General features: G+C 45.5%; 1 protein-coding gene and 1 pseudogene across 1 annotated transcript in view; one reads left to right on the forward strand and one right to left on the reverse strand.

Moving 5' to 3' along the window:
- ANO2 (anoctamin 2) overlaps positions 1–16,110 on the reverse strand; it is a 386,124-nt gene that overhangs the window by 16,351 nt on the left and 353,663 nt on the right. The gene's annotated exons all lie outside the window — the stretch shown is intronic.
- LOC109028994 (dynein light chain roadblock-type 1-like) lies at positions 4,481–4,802 on the forward strand (annotated as a pseudogene).

A 16,110-nucleotide genomic window follows, 5' to 3' on the forward strand; every position in this document is an offset into this window, starting at 1 on the left:
GCAATATATAAAGTGACTAGGTTTGGCCCATGGGCCACAGTTTGCCTTCCCTTGAAATAGCTTTAAAAACCACCTCCCAGATTTGGACTCTTCTTTCTATGTCTACAGTCACTGCCTTTGTTTAGAAAGTTTATTCATCCATCACGCATTTATGGAGAGCATTTATAAATGTCAGGCCCTGTACCAAGTATTTAAGAAGGCAAAGGTCTGTTCTTGCCTGCAAGAAGCTGGGTTTGAAAGGGGAGAGTTAAATGTAGGCAAACATGTGCAACAAGGTTTTATGTGTGCCAAGAGAGAATAAAGAATGTGCTAGTGATAGAGAAGGCCCAAATGGAGAGGAACATACATTGTTCAGGGCAGGGACTGAATGGGTCTCCATGCAGAGTCCCTGAGCACAGTCTGGAAAGATGGGCATGCAGTTTTCTTGAGGATTAAGTCAAAGAGACCTTCTAAGCTATGGAAGCAGTGTGAGCAAAAGCATGGTGGCATAGCCCATGCCCATGAGACAGCTGGAAAGAGTCCAGCCCTACCTGGACCATTGCAACAGCCTCCTGACGGGGTTTCTTGTCACCATTCTCCCAGGATGCTACAGTCTATCCAGCACACAGCCCCTCTCAACTGATTCTGTTATCTACCTGCTTATAAACATTCCTGTTGGCTCCACTCTGTTCACTGAATATAATCCAAATTCCCTACCAGTGCATACAGGTGCTTTATAATCTGCCTCCAATCTGCCTCCCTAGCTTCATCTCCCAGCATCTCCCCAGCAACGACCATGGTCCTGCCTTCTCACCCTCCTAATTGTCCCCTGCCACATTGGTTCCTTCCACTCATTTGTGCACAAGCATACACTCTGGCTGGCAAGCTTCTATGCATCCCTGAGATCACTCAAATGCCACCTCCTTGGTGAAGCCCCATCCCTCCTCCTCTGGACCCCACCACCCCGTGTTCAGGCTTCTGTTGCAGCCATCACTGTGTGCTTCTGTGATTGACTTGCTCACACATCTTTATTTCCCACTGAGAAGGCAAGGCCTCCGTCCCTTCTAGGGGTTCAGTACACATTTGCTGATGGAAACACAACCCAGAGTCCAGGAAAGTTACAATGTAGTAGGACTCCCCTACATACTAAGGGCAAATTATTAAACTTTTCTGTGCTTCAGGTACTTCAACTGTAAATTGAAGATAATAGTAATACCCACCCAATAGGGTTCCCAGAAGGGTAAATGATATTACATACAAAATATGTACAATGTACATACAATGTACAATATGTACAATGTTGGATACATAATAACTGTTTAATAAATGGTATCTATTATGTGTAATTTTATTCTTATTGGAATAAATATCAACATGTACAGATGACTGCAATGTATACTGTATACTTATATGCTAAACAGACACAAACTTAAGGTTTAAGCACTGAATGAGAGAGACCCGACTTCTAGACCTGGATATGCTTCTAACTAGAGGTATGATTTTGGCCAAGCCTGTTTGTTTCAATGGGCATCAGCAACCTCATTGATAAATTGAAGGGACCGGTTTAAATTGCCTCCAACTCTGATTTGCTGTGATGCTATGGTTCGCATTGTCTTAGACAAGCTTCGTGAGTCTAGAATATTCAAATGGAGAATGAAAAAACTGACACAAATGGGAAAAAAATTCTGTTTCTACAGAGGGATAAGAGCAACCACAATAGAAGTTTCAGGAAAGGGAACAGGCATGGAACTTTCCCCAGCCCAACTGCTTTTGATTTGGCAGTTTGCTCAGCCCACAGTTGTGGGTCACTGCTCTTGCTGATTCAACCCTGTCCACTGCCATTGTCCTTGGTGCCCATTAGGTTCCCGCAGGCCCTAGGAGGCCAGCAGGTGCTGGTCAGTAGCAAGACACCTGCACCGAAATACACAGATTTGTCAAGGTTGGGACCTTAGAGTGATCACCTGACTAGCTGGCTGGCCAACAAGGATTGGAGGGTGGTGGAGAAATCCCCAAAAACAAGCTCTGGAAGCCAGTTCAAAATGCAGGATCTCTCTCATCTTTTAAATAAAGCTTTGCTGAGGAATTCACTTTGGAGTCAGGAATGGGGATAAGGCCAGGGGGGTGTGGGGATGAATGGAATTAACAAGGAAACGAAAACAGATGTCAGACTAGCATTCTAAAACCTGTAAAATGCATGTCTGTGTTTAAGTGTATGGATGGATGTATATTTATGGAGCTATAAGCTGGTCTTCTTGATTCTAATGAGCTCAGTTCAGCAGGGCAAATGTTCTTATCATGAGTGACTTCCTCCAGCAGAAATGTGCAAACTCCCCAGAGCCTCCGCAAGGGTTTGGCAAGGAGACTGATGGGGAGGGAGAAGGGCAGTTTACTTCTGAGGGATTGCAAATGTACACAGCATGCCCTCACCACATTCGTGCACATGGTACTCTGAAATCTAACTTCCTTCCAGGGTTATAGGGAAAATGGGACTCTCCACTTCCTCTTCTCTCTTCATATGAACTCCAGAGGCAGACATAAATGCTGTCTTCTAGGGCTTCCCTGCTGGTTTGCTTCTTTACCTTCACAAACTCTCCAGACATGGACTCTCTGGTGTCCCTCTTCTGTCAACACAAACATCTTCCAGTGCTGGCTTGATGCTCTCTAATAGCTCCTGTTAATTACCCCAGTCCCATAACAAAATGTCCCTCCTCCTTCCCCTCGCCATGTAAGTCTCTATGTTCAGCACTGGATGGCCTCAAGAGACTGGGCTCAGCAATGCTGGACCTGAAGTGACAAGATCCTCCTGTCCCCTCCTCTGGTGTTACTCCACGGTATCCTGGGCCAAGAACAGGCCCTCTCTGCAGACGTCCCATTGCTGCAGATGTCGCCTGCTCAGACTGGGTAACCTGAGCATTGCCAGGATTCAACCCAAAGAGGCAGAAACAAATAGGAAGTTTTGTTTTATTTGGGGGAGAATAAAACATAAAACCATAACTCTCTAGCATGCAAATTCCAAATCCAAGACTCGCTCTTTTCAGTCAAAGGTCTAAAATGCTGGGAGTCCTTCTGGGCTCACTTCAGAGGATACAATGATACCGGCTTTTGCCAACACCAAGATTTGTTTCTAAAAGCAGCAAGCCTCCATTAGAATAAGAGCAACACCGGAAATCCTCCGTGCGTTGCATAATAGAAGCCAGCTCGGCCTGACCAATAACAGATTAAGCCTGGCCAAGCCAGTTAGGGAGGAAACTTTGAGTTGATTTTCAACCAAATCTTTATAAAGCCTGCTGTAAAATGCTCCAGTAATGCTGAGCTCAAAGGCTGGAAACTCCTCCATGCAAACCCCATTGGTTTTCTCTTCTCACCCTTCAGCAGCCAAGGATTTTCTAGAATAACCATCAGCCCTACACTGCCTGAAGCTGGAGACATTTCTGCATCAGTGATTTCCTGAGTTTAGGTTAAAATAACAAGGAAGAGTGGTTTAAACTAACCAAGACCATATTCAACAAGGACGTTTCAAGACAATCTGTTTAGAGAACACAAACAGTATAGTAGATAAAATAGAATGGACTTGCCAGGATTGGTGGAGAAGATTTTGATGGAATACAATTCTGATTTTTTACTCATTTATTTAAAATTTTTCAGTGAACATATCCAGACCCATTTCCTCCCCACCCATGTTCTGTGCTAAGGGCAAATATTTAGCAAATATGTTGGAGATCAACTCCGCCTGCCTTCCAACCATTCCAAGACCATTTGTACTTCCCCAAACTCACCAAGATTTCTACATTTCTGAGCCCTGGTACATGCCACTGCTGTCTGTAATTTTCCTTCTCTTCTGGTCGGCTGAGTAGGATGCTATTCATCTCTCAGGCTCAACTCAAACTTCGCCTTCTGTATGAAGACTCCCCTCCACCTCCATTTCCCACCAGCACTGCAGGTGGAACTGGGTGCCTTGGGCATCTCTCATCCTCACTCCCAGAATGCCTTGACATGCCTCTCTGTTTATTTGACCTGCTCCCTAGATGGAAAGCCCCTTGAGACCAGGGGCCTTATTTGATTCTTTTCCAAGTCCTCACTCACCATCTTTTGTGGTGCCTATCACATAGCAGATGCTCAAAGATTATCTGTTTCATAAATCTGACCTTATTTTCACCAGTTGTGAAACACACACACACATACAAGGTCAAAAATGAAAATGTGTGACCTGAGAGCACTGCACTTGCTGATGGTGAAAAGAGAGGTAGGCGTGAAGTATGAACACCTCTACATCGCAATTCTCATTGCTGCAATCGGCACAGAAGACTTTGAAGAAAGTTGTAGTAAAAACAGTTGGTTAGGAGAGTCCAATTCTAATGAAAATGATTATAGCTTTTAAAAAAATGCTTTCTATTGTTCAATAAAAGCAACACAGTCTGCTTAAAGAAGTTGAATATTGGGGGCTTAAGAATTCTCCTTTTTGAGTGTTGGCAAAGCAGGACTACCAGATCGCTTGTAAATATCAGAGGTGGAGGAGACACTGAAGTGACTTCAGAGCCAGAGGGGAGTGCAGAATATCATCACGGTGAACAAAGATGGCATTCCCATCAAGAGCACCACGGTCAACCTCACCACCACAGAGTGCGCCAGCTTCATGCACAGCTTCATCCTGAAGGCACGGAGCACCAAGCATGAAAATGACCCCCAGAATGATCTCACCTTCCTTCGAATTTGCTCCAAGTAAAATGCAATTATGGTTGCACCAGATAAAGACTATTTCCTGATTGTGATTCAGAATCCAAACGAATAAGCCATTCTCTTGGCTCCCTGTGTCATTCCTTAATTTAATGAACACCCCCCCACCGCAAGAATATTAATGTCGATCATGTCAACAGACTGGCACATGGCAGTTGCCTTAGAGCCCACTCGAACCAATCCAGTGACCATGTGAGGGCTGGCGGCTCTGCCTACCCCGCCAAATGGACTCCTGTGTGCACCAACCTTCCCCAGAGCTCCGGGAGGGCCCTTTCTCCTGACTAACAGGTTTTGGAGCAAGAGCTTGTGAGAAACCCACACCCAGCTTCCTTCTGACATTCAGTTCACTTTGTGGCCCTTGGAGAAGGCTGTTTTTCTTTAATTAAAAATAACTGAAATGCTTAAAAAAAGAATCCTCCTTCTTGTGAGCCATTAATGAGCAGTGCAAGGGAATCATGGAAGGACACACTGGTATGAGCTTGTCTTCTCACTCAGGAGGCAGTAAGTGAAAGATTCCGCTAGAAACAGCCCATTAATACATACTTATGTAAGAGCACAGCAGGGGAAGGTCATCACTGTTTATTTCATCAGCCCATATTTTAAGGCTGTTCCCAGGGATCCCCTTTTCCCAAGAGCAAGGGAAGCCAACTATGCTTTGGGCTGACAACGTCTGGCATAAAAAGAATTGCAAGTGTCGATTGTACACATAAATAGGAAAAGACAGTGAGAAGAAAAGGCACGAGCTATTTTAGATCCTCAGCATGGGCCTCCATTGCTTAGAAAAATGGTGAAGCCTTGACACAAACATAAGAGAGTTCTCAACGTCCATCACTCACCATCCACTCACTCATGCATTCATTCAGCAAGCATTTACTGAGCACATTCTATATACTGGAGACCATGTGCATTGCTAAATACGAAGATGAGCAGATTACTGTGGCATCCTTCCAAGGGCTCAGAATATGCTGTGGGGAAGATGGACACGGAAACAATCCTTGACAGCCTCACGTGGTGAGAACAAAATGCCAGCATTAACAGTGCTGTAGAGCGCTGGGCAGAGGTAATTGACTGTCACCAGCAGACCCACGGAGGCTTTGCACCATTCATCACTGGGCTCCACGTGAAGAACAAGTAGAAGACGCTTAAGAAGATTTGCTATATGGTTGGTAGTTAAGGTCGTTCCTGCAAATTCACTGATCCACATTCACAAAAAACTACTTAGGAAATAAGGACAATATGTGGAATTCCTTTTCAGTCTGCATGGAGTCACCTGGGGGTTTACACAATGGATCGGGCCTGATTCAAAAAGCCTGGGAAGTCATAACAGGAAGGGACAGGCTTGAAGTCACAGCTTAGGTATTAAGAGTTTACTGTATGCAAAGCAATGCAATGCTGGGACAGATCAGCAAGGCACATTTGGCTCCGAGTTTTCTTCATTTCTTTGTGTTTAAAGGAGACTCAGTCCCTGCTTTTTCTCCAGTCCCACATCAAAGCTAGGGAGACTTGAGTTGGCAAGATCTACTGATTCACTTCCTGGAGGACAGACTGGTGAACTTCCAGTAAATATTTACTGAAAGAACAAATGAATGGTCTGGCTTTCTCACTCTTGTTTACATTATCCACCTGCAAGATGGGAGTGTGAAGGAAAATTATTCATTCATCCTTCCTCCCATCCCTCCATCCTCTCATTTGGACTGTGGTAATGTAGTGCGTGAGTTCGAAGGGCAATGAAACCAGTCATGATTGGAATGAAGTTCCCAAGCAACAAATGATTACTGAGGACCTTTCTTTGCTTTATTCTTTCTCCTCTACCTCTTCCCAAAAGGTTTGTGCAAAAGTGAACAAAATGAAAATAAAATTAGGTTTATAGGATTTTAGAAAAAGGAAATAAGGAGCACAGAAAAGAGGACAAAACAAGTAAGAAAACTCGGGGAACCACAATGCAGCTATGTTTGAGCAGTAACGTTTACTCTGAGCTTCCCGGTTGTTAGAGCAAGAAGAGAAATGGGGCAGCAGTACAGTTCTTCATCAGTTTTAAACTAAAAGACTGCCTTCCCTCCATTCCTTCCTTCCCTCCTCAAGCACTGACTAGGCATCTTCTGCATCCCAGAAGCCTTTTGTGGTACGCTGAGGGCTGTGGTATCCAGATACACTTTTGCCTTTTTTCTTAAGTATGCATGGGGATGCAGTCTAGGGCAGATAACACCAAGCAATCTATGCCTCAGCAGCAAAAGGACAGAAATGACCTGGGACTCAACCTACTTCTCAGAAATGCTGAAGCCAGCCCCTCGATGCTGCCTCAATTGTGTTTAAACGCCATTTGGAGAAGATGGCAGGAGCCTCATTATCCAGTGGAATGACTCAGCGTGTGTAAACAGGATGGCCCAGGGAAAGGAATTTCCTGGTTCTTTGAGCCATTGGCTTGTAGCACACACACACTTGCAGTTCTTTGTGACAGAATATGTGGGCCTCAGTGCTGATGGTTTCTCAGGTATTCTAGAAAATCTGATCACTTACATCCAGCCTCTGTTGGAAATGTGGAAATTACCCATTGCAGTCTTTACCATCCATGACCAAAGAATATCAGAGTTGAAAAGAATGTGGTGTCACCTAAGTTATCCCTCCATCTGAAGCTCAGGCCATTCTGCTCCTTTAATAAGTGGCCACTTTCACCTGTTCATTGTCAGGCAGGGAACTCAGTACCAGAGCCCGTCATTTTCATTGTTTTTGATTCTCTGTCTCCGTTTTAAGTCACCAGGACTCTGGAGTATTTGCTATAAAGCATTATCATAGCAGTAGTTGTCTAATATATGGGGTAGTTTTCCTGAACTATCCAGATAATTGTATAAGTTCATCAATTTATGCTGCTATAGGAGACCAGCTCTATGGATGACAGCATTCCCTAATTACTAGCACTTCAAAATAAGGAGACTTTGCACTGCAAGGGGTGGTGTAGGTTGTCCCAACTAAATCAATACCACAAGGATGTCTGGAGAGTTTTCATGAAAGGTAACGTCTGCAGAGTCCAACTGACAGCCCGTCCCCACACCCACACGGCCCAAAAGGTCCTCACTACAGGATCACTTCTTTCATTCTTCCTTCTTAAGAAAACATTCATAGAGCACTTACTGTACGCCAGGCCTTGTGGTGAAGTGCTGTGAATCAATAAGACACAAATCTCACCCTCAAGAAGCTTCCATCACAATTTAGTGAGTATCATGACCCTGGGCCATTGGTCTTCAGGTGAGAAGAACTGACAATCACATCATTTATTTATCTGAATGAAACGGTGATAAAACTTTACCAAGAGATTCTTTCGGGACTTGTCACTAAACTCTTCCGGGATTAAACTTGGGCCTACATCTTTCTGCTCAGGAGGAAAAGTCAAATGGCTGCAAGTGTCCAGAGAACTTAAGCTTGCAGCTCTTAAAGCAAATGAAGAATTTCCTCTCATCAGGCCCTGAGGAAAACCCCACGACAGGGCTGTGAGGGGCCTGCGGCAATGGAGCTTTGAAGCCCCATTTTGGGGTAGGGGACAGTGATGATTAATGTCATGGCCAACTCTTGGGCCAGTTTTCTTTCATCCCCTCCGAGATGGCGGAATGGGAGACGATCCCTAAAGTCCTTCTTAGTAAGCCCTTCAGGAAAAGGTTTGATATTGGAGATTCCCTGGAAAGCTGGCTGCTACCCTCCCAGGTTTCTCCAGCTTAATCCCTCCCTCTCAGGTTTCCCTTTGTCTGGAGCCAGCCCATCCCCACATCCACCGGCCTGAGGAGGCTCCCCACCCCCACGCACCTCCTCAGGCTGATCCCAGCCTCCCTTCACCTCGCGGCCCCTCCCCCAAGCCTGCTGGGCCCCAGCCCAGGTTCCAGTTCAATTTAGAAAAATGTAAATATAATACATCTCCCCCTGCTGCCTCCCTCCGTTGATGACCTGCCCCACCATTCCTACTGACAGGCCCAGAGTGGGCTCAGCGCACTTCCTGTCTGCATGGGTGGTCCTGGGGATCTCAGGGAAAGAGGCTGACAGCTGAGAGCTGGGCCGGGGATCACCATGTCAAGCACACCAGAGGCGGGGGGCAGCTTTGGTTTCATTGCTCTCATTTTTGTTCAAAGTCCAAGACATGGGCCCTTCTGGAATTGGGGAGGTCTAGCCAGTTGGGAAGGAAGGAGGAAACCTCACTTCATTCCATCCTTCCACAGAAGCCCAAGTTCCTATAGGTCTTGAAGAAAGGCTCCCATGGAATGGTCTGGAAAGGGGCTCTAACCTCAATTCCACTAGTGAGTCATCTGGGTGACCTTAGGCAACTCACATTACCCTGGGCCTCTTGGTTTTGAGGTGCATTGTTCAACTATCATGTCATCACTGGAAGGCACCCTGAAGGTCAGCTGGTCTCGTGGTCTGAAACTTATTATTCCTGTCAAGACACTCAATGAAAAATGATGACCTGCACTTCCATTTGTGTATGCTGAAACGTCCCTTCCTCAAAAACCATCTAGAAATCTAAGAAAGTGAGGGTGGCACTGACTCTGTTTCACCTTGTATTTCTAAAACATTGGCAGTAGTGCATTACTTGTGACACACTGCACAGTTGGTTTCGACCACAGACCAGCGGGTTGCATCACTGCAGGGAAAAACTCATTCTCTGGTCTAATTCCCTATAATTTGCAGGAAAAAAGGGAAGCCAGGGAAATTATATGACGCCATGCCCTAGGCCACACTGCTAGATAGAAGCAGAGCTGCATTTGCACCCGAGTCTCACCTGACACCCTGGGAACATGGGAGGGAGAGACGCTCACTCTGCCTACAATGATCATCTAAAGATAAAAGAGGCAGCAGATGTGAAGGGGCTTTTACTTCAAAGACAAGGGTGCAGAGAAATCAGAAGTAATGATAAGGTGACTACCACCAAGTCTTAGTTATCCATGGAGATGGCAGAAACTATTGCCCCCAACGAAGTTTTGACATCTGCTGTGGACTTCAGTCTTCTCTCCCACCAAGCTAGTTCCCAGAGCTGCTGCGATCTTTGAACTGCATGGGCGGGTTCACATTACACCTTCTCTTATTTCCCTGGCTTACTCGCTAGAAAGGAGTGCCTAATAGGCCTGGGATGGGGGAGGGGAGGAGGCAGAGGAAGAAAAGGGGTGGCAGGAGAGGGAGACAGGGAAGGAGGAAGAGGAGAAAGAGAAATAAGGATAACCACCTCTCTTGATAATCCACTCACTGGATTATCAGCCCATAAATAAATGTGAATTGACCACGGCTCAGCATCACTAGAAAGTGAGATTCTGTTAGCCTAGGTAAGAGAAAGCTGAAGACATAAATGATACACTCATTTATTCAGTTACCCCCCTTTACAGGCTTACCCAATATGTTTTTAGTGACTATGCCCTGGTGGGGGGGTGCTGGGCAAGGCCCTGCAATTTGAAGAATCGGCCCTTGGGAAATTAATTACCAAAGGCATCTCTATTTTAGGAGACAGCTTGTCTGAAATCCTGTGGGGCAGGGGGAAGGGGGAGGTGGTAAGGAGCAGGTGACGCGAGAGCTGGCTTTGGATGCATGCATGAGAAGGTGCAGGCAAGCCCAGGGCCGGGAGAGCACTCAGGACAGGCAGGGCAGGAGGGAGCTGTAGGGTGTGGAGGATTCACTTTCCTGGACCACAGGACATGGAGAAGGACCTAGGATTAAATAAACGAGAAGGATGCTCTGGGAGGGCCTCACTAGGAGCACGGGAACCCTGATGGTTTTTGGACACCGGAGGGATACGACCAACACTACACCTCGGAAGGAATAAATGAGGCAGTGGCGAGACGGTGGTGGCTGCAAGTGGCTGTGTTGAGGATGTAGTTAAAAAAAAAGAAAAAGAAAAAGCACCAGGGAGGAGGCAGAGCAGACACAGCAGATTCCTAAGATACCCTATAGCAAGCTTGTCCAACCCCTGGCCCATGGGCCACATACGGCCCAGGACAGCTTTGAATGTGGCTCAACACAAATTCGCAAACTTTCTTAAAACATTATGAGATTTTTTTTTGCTCATCAGCTATCATTAGTGTTACTATATTTTATGTGTGGCCCAAGACACTTCTTCTTCTTCCAGTGTGGCCCAGGGAAGCCAGAAGATTGGACACCCCAGCTCTAGAGGAAAGATCGTCGACACAGCAAGCCCACTGGATGGGAGGCACATGGAGACGGAACAGAGAATGAGCAGTGATGTTAGATTTCTCAGCCAGGGGCCTGGAGGATGGTGGGGCCATTAATGTGGCACAGAACTCAGAAAACAGTCAAGCGTATGAAGCCTGCAGGCAGAAAGGCTTAGAAATGTTTCCCCAAAATGGATTCTCGTCTGGGCCCTTCCCTGCCTTGTTTGAAGTCTCGAGACAAGCCTGGGGCAGTAAGCGGGAGAAGAGCCTCCTGCATCCAGTTCAGAGTTTGCTTGGCCTCAGTAGGTGGTTTCTAAAACCCAAAGACAAGGCCAAAAGAATGAGAAGAGCAGGTGATCTTTGAGAACACCTCTCTGCTGGTCAACCGGAAGCAGCAAAGACCTAGCCTCTGCAGCAAGCATCACTAGGCAAACTATTTTCTAGAATAGTAGGTCCTTTCTTATAACTGTCTGTGTGCCCATATGGGGGCCAATGGAATTTCCCCTTTGTCCTGGGAAGGTCTGCTGAAAAATCAACTCATGATAAGGCAGATTAACAAGAGAAAAAACTAGCGGCCGGGCGTGGTGGCTCACACCTGTAATCCCAGCACTTTGGGAGGCCAAGTCGGGCAGATCACCTGAGGTCAGGAGTTCGAGACCTGGTCATGGTGAAACCTCGTCTCTACTAAAAATACAAAAAAATTAGCAGGGCGTGATGGGAATGCCTATAATCACAACTACTCGGAAGGCTGAGGCAGGAGAATTACTTGAACCTGGGAGGCAGAGGTTGCAGTGAGCCAAGATTGCGCCACTGCACTCCAGCCTGGGCAACAAGAGCGAAACTGTCTCAAAACAAAACAAAAACTACCAATTTGTTACTGCTATGCACACGGGGAAAATCATAGAGTGATTGCCCAGTATCCCAATGTAGTACAGATGCTTACATACCCTGCTTCTTAGGGGAAAGGGTGTGGGAAGTGCGGATGATTTTAGGGGGATAGTAAGTGATTTCAGAGGAATTTCATGGGCTTAAAGAACATGCAGTGGTTTGGGGCAAAGTCTATTGAATCTGCAGAGCAGACAATGATTTGTGACAAAAGTCTGTCCAGGTTTGTTGACCAACTTTAGTCTTCTTTCCTGCAATGTGGGTTCAGTTCATGAAAACTCAGGGAAGGGATTGGAAGTAATTGTTCTTTTCTTTAGTAGGTCCAGACTTTTAGGCAGCTAAGGGAAATTCAGCCTGTGTGTTGAGAGAGGTAGAGGATTGAGAGAAGGGTGGGAGAGATTGTTCTCCTTGGTAGGTCTGACTGGTCTTTACATACATAGGGGAATAATCTCCTTTAGCACTGTTCATCTCTAGGATGTTTAAATCAAAATACTTACTATGCCAGGGAGTCTACTTTGGGGTGAAGTTCCCTGAGCTCCTTCACACATCTCTCTCTCACACCAGACCCTGAAACTCTGGAGGGAACAGGCATGTCTGTTGTCTCTGTGTCCCCAGTGCCTGGCAGCAGTGCAGACACCACAGCGCTGCCCCGGGGGAGGGCAGGAGGGGAGTCACTGCAGAGGCAGGGATGTGGCCTTGGAGTTGAGGTCAGAGCCAAGTCTGAAAGAGATCATCTCACCCTGTCCACTAACACTAATGACTTGACCCCTTAGGGAAAGGAATAAATTAAAATCAGAGGTGACTTTTCTTTGAGGGAAACTCTGATAATAAACATGGTTCACTTTGGTCTTAGGAGACTAAAATTATTGCACATTAAAAATTACACAAATATGTCCATAGTGAAGAAGGTGGCCCACAGGTCATGGGATCAAGAGAAGCGGGACTTCTATTTCTCTACCAATGAAGGAAAAGGACTTATGAGGCCATTCATTTAATAATTATTTCATTGAGTTATCAGGTTCTAGTATCCATGCTGAGTGTTGTGACTAGAGAGGAATAAGACATTGTCCCTGTCCCCAAAGCACTCACATGTTTGAAAGGGTGCAGGTACAGGAGAAGAGGGGAAGAGAAAAACTGAGGATGGCAGAATGAGAAAATGGTGCCAAGGGCAAATGTGTCTGAGCCTGCAACACTCAGCAAGCAGTCACAGGTAGGCGACAGGGCATAGGCAAATTGGACGTGAGAGTGTGAGATAACCAGATACACACACGCGGGCCCGCAAGAAGATGCAAAACAAGAGCCAGCTTGGGATGACCTCATCTGCTGCACTGGGCGTGTGAACTTTATCTGAAAAGAAGTCTGTAGCACTGAAGGATTTTAAGTAGAAAAATGAATACAATCTGGCTTGCATCTTTTAAAAGCCATTCTAAAAAGCAAGAAGGAAAGGTAGAAGGAGTGAAAAAGAAGCAGGGAGTCAACTTAGGATGCATTTCCAGTAATTCCAAGGAGAAATGGTGAGGGTTCAAATAAGAATCCAAAATTCTCAGTAGAGGCAAAGTCAGCGAGGTAAGTATCCACAAATAGAAACTCTCCCCAGTTAGGGTTCATGCAAAGTCAGAAAGTAGTCATGGAGGTTAAGAGTCCACAGGCGTTCCTCCTGAACCCAGAAGCTCAGACTTGCCATTTCAGGAGACAACTTGAAAGCGGCCACAAGAGCTTTAACATCTGGTCTCCGAGAGGAACCTGCCCTATGCATTTCCTTGACACGGTGATTTCTACAGGCCTTGGTGCACACTTCCAGAGAGCAGGAGAGGCTGGGGGTCTCTGCCTTTCAAAATAATTATCTGGCTTTTACTCCAAATGAATGAATAAGTAAACATGCAATCATGGATGCACTTCCCTTTCTGTGAGGGTTTGACAGGATATAAGCTCATGACCAAGAAAAATAAGATCTGCTCTCATGACTGTGTGAATGAATGACAGAAGAAATTCATCTCATCACCCACAGTAATAGCCCAAGGGCCTCAAAACTGTGGTTGCATTTAAGAAGCTGGGGGAAGGCTGTAAGGGAGATAATTGAATTCCTGAGGCAGGATTATAATAGCGATTATTTTTTGGATGACTAGAGGAACAAAAGCTTGTGGGTTTTAGATAAACAGATGACAAAAAGAGCCCATCTGAGAGTCCAGACTTGTCAATAGAGCCCTGAGGGCTTAGAGTTTACTGAAAGGACAAACATCTTGGAGTGTTTAGAGCTCAGGCTTCTGATTCTTAGGTATGCCTCGGGGTCTGGTACCCTCATTCTTTAACAATTAGGGCACAGCCTACACTCACAGTACAGGAAGAACCTCCAGAGATCACCGTATTCAGGAGCTTCAAACTGTTGTGAGTCAAAAACTTTCTAGATTTGAGAGAAACTGAACTCTGGACAATAACAACAGTGGCCAATGTTCATTGACAGTCTACATGTGGAAGCACTCTACATGCATCAACTGATTCCCAGAATAGTCCTATGAGGTGGGTGCTATTATCATCAAACCTACTTTTCAGATGGGAGAATTGGACCTGGCTGACTTTAAGCCTCAAAACCAGAGTCATGTAGCTAGCATGCAGCAGGGTTAGGTTTGAAAGCCCAGTGGTTCAGCGGCAGTACCCACCCCTAACCACACTTAGCTGCTTGATGAACTTTAATGAGGGTTATTCTGCAGCCCAGTCTTTGTACTTGAGAAAAAGTGTGTCCTTAAAGGATTAAGAGGATAGTCCAGAGATAAAAGGGATGAACGAAACCTAATCCAGAAAACATTGTCCTCACACTTAATAAAATATGAAATAAAATAGCCATGTCTCTAAAACACATCTCTTAAGATTGAAAGTCATAGCAAAATAGACTAAAGAATTCTATGAGCCAATCCAGCTTGAAAAACCCCTGTATGATTCCTCTTCCAGATAAGATTGCATCAATATCAACTGAATTGTTGACTCAATCAATATCAGGAACAACCTGAATTGCTCAAGAGACTGTCCTGGTCTCCAGACTTGCTCCTCCCTCCAGGTGCTTAATAAATGTTTGACGAATGAATTGATAAATGAATTCTTGCACCTGTGTTTTCTCTTTTCCTCCTGAGCCTTACTATCCCTCCTCTGCACTTGCTGCCCAATTTCCCAAGCAAAGAGTATACAGTCACCACATTGGCCAAGATTTTACAACTACTTCATATGGTCTGATGTGAAATGCAAACCTGTCTGGTCTTCAGGGTTTTCCACTAATCCCAGGTCTGTATCTGAACCTTCCATACCTCAAAACTACCATTTGCTTTTCCTTGTCAACAGTTACTCGTGGCCGGGTGTGGTGGCTCATGCCTGTAATCCCAGCAATTTCAGAGGCCAAGGCGGGAGGATTGCTTGAGTTCTGGAGTTAGAGACCAGCCTGGGCAACACAGTGAAACCTCACAGCTACAAAAAAATCAAACAAATTAGCTGGGTTTGGCGGTGCATGCCTGTAGTGCCAGTTACTAGGGAGGCTGAGGTGAGAGGGTCACTTGAGCCTGGGAGGTCCAGGCTGCAGTGACCCATGATGGTGCCACTGCACTCCAGCCTGGGTGATGTAGCAAGACCCTGTGTCAAAACAAAACAACAACAACAACAACAACAAAAACAGTTACTCATGGCCAGGAGACTCGCTGCACTTGCCAGTCCTTTTCCTTGGAATGCTCTTCTCTGTTCTTATCATCTATATGTAGATCTCCAGAATCAGAAGAGATCTTGGGATTACTAAATCAACCTCCCACCTACACCTGGAAAACTCTTCAGAACATCCGTAGTTCACCATCAATTAAGCCCTGCTTTGAAAATGTAAATCCTTTACTTGTCTTGTAAAGTTATTATTATAGAGTTAACTCTGTCAAGAAACCTTTTCTCATTAATTAGCGCATGCATGCATTCATTCATTCCCTCATCTTTGTGTATCAGACATACCGAGTGTTTGAGTTTTGTTTTTTTTTTTTTTTAGAGATGGGGTGTCACTCTGTCACTTAGGCTGGAGTGTGCAGTGGCACAATCATAGCTCACTGCAGCCTCAGACTCCTGGGCTCAAGCAATCCTCCCACCTCAGCCTCCCAAGTAGCTAGGACTATAGGTGTACAACACTACACTCTACTGTTTTTTTTCTTTTCTTTTCTTTTCTTTTTCCTTTTTGTAGAGACAGGGTCTCATTATGTTGCTCAGGCTCATCTTGAGCTCCTGGCCTCAAGCAATCCTCCTGTCTCAGCCTCCCAAAGTGCTGGGTTTATAAGCATGAGCCACTGCACCTGGCCTGGAGTGTCTGTTATATGCCAGGAAATGTGCTAGACTCTGGAGGCTGTGAAGATGAATA

The sequence above is a fragment of the Gorilla gorilla genome, chromosome 10, assembly GCF_029281585.2.
Source record: "Gorilla gorilla gorilla isolate KB3781 chromosome 10, NHGRI_mGorGor1-v2.1_pri, whole genome shotgun sequence".
In the NCBI taxonomy this organism is placed as follows: Eukaryota; Metazoa; Chordata; class Mammalia; order Primates; family Hominidae; genus Gorilla; species Gorilla gorilla.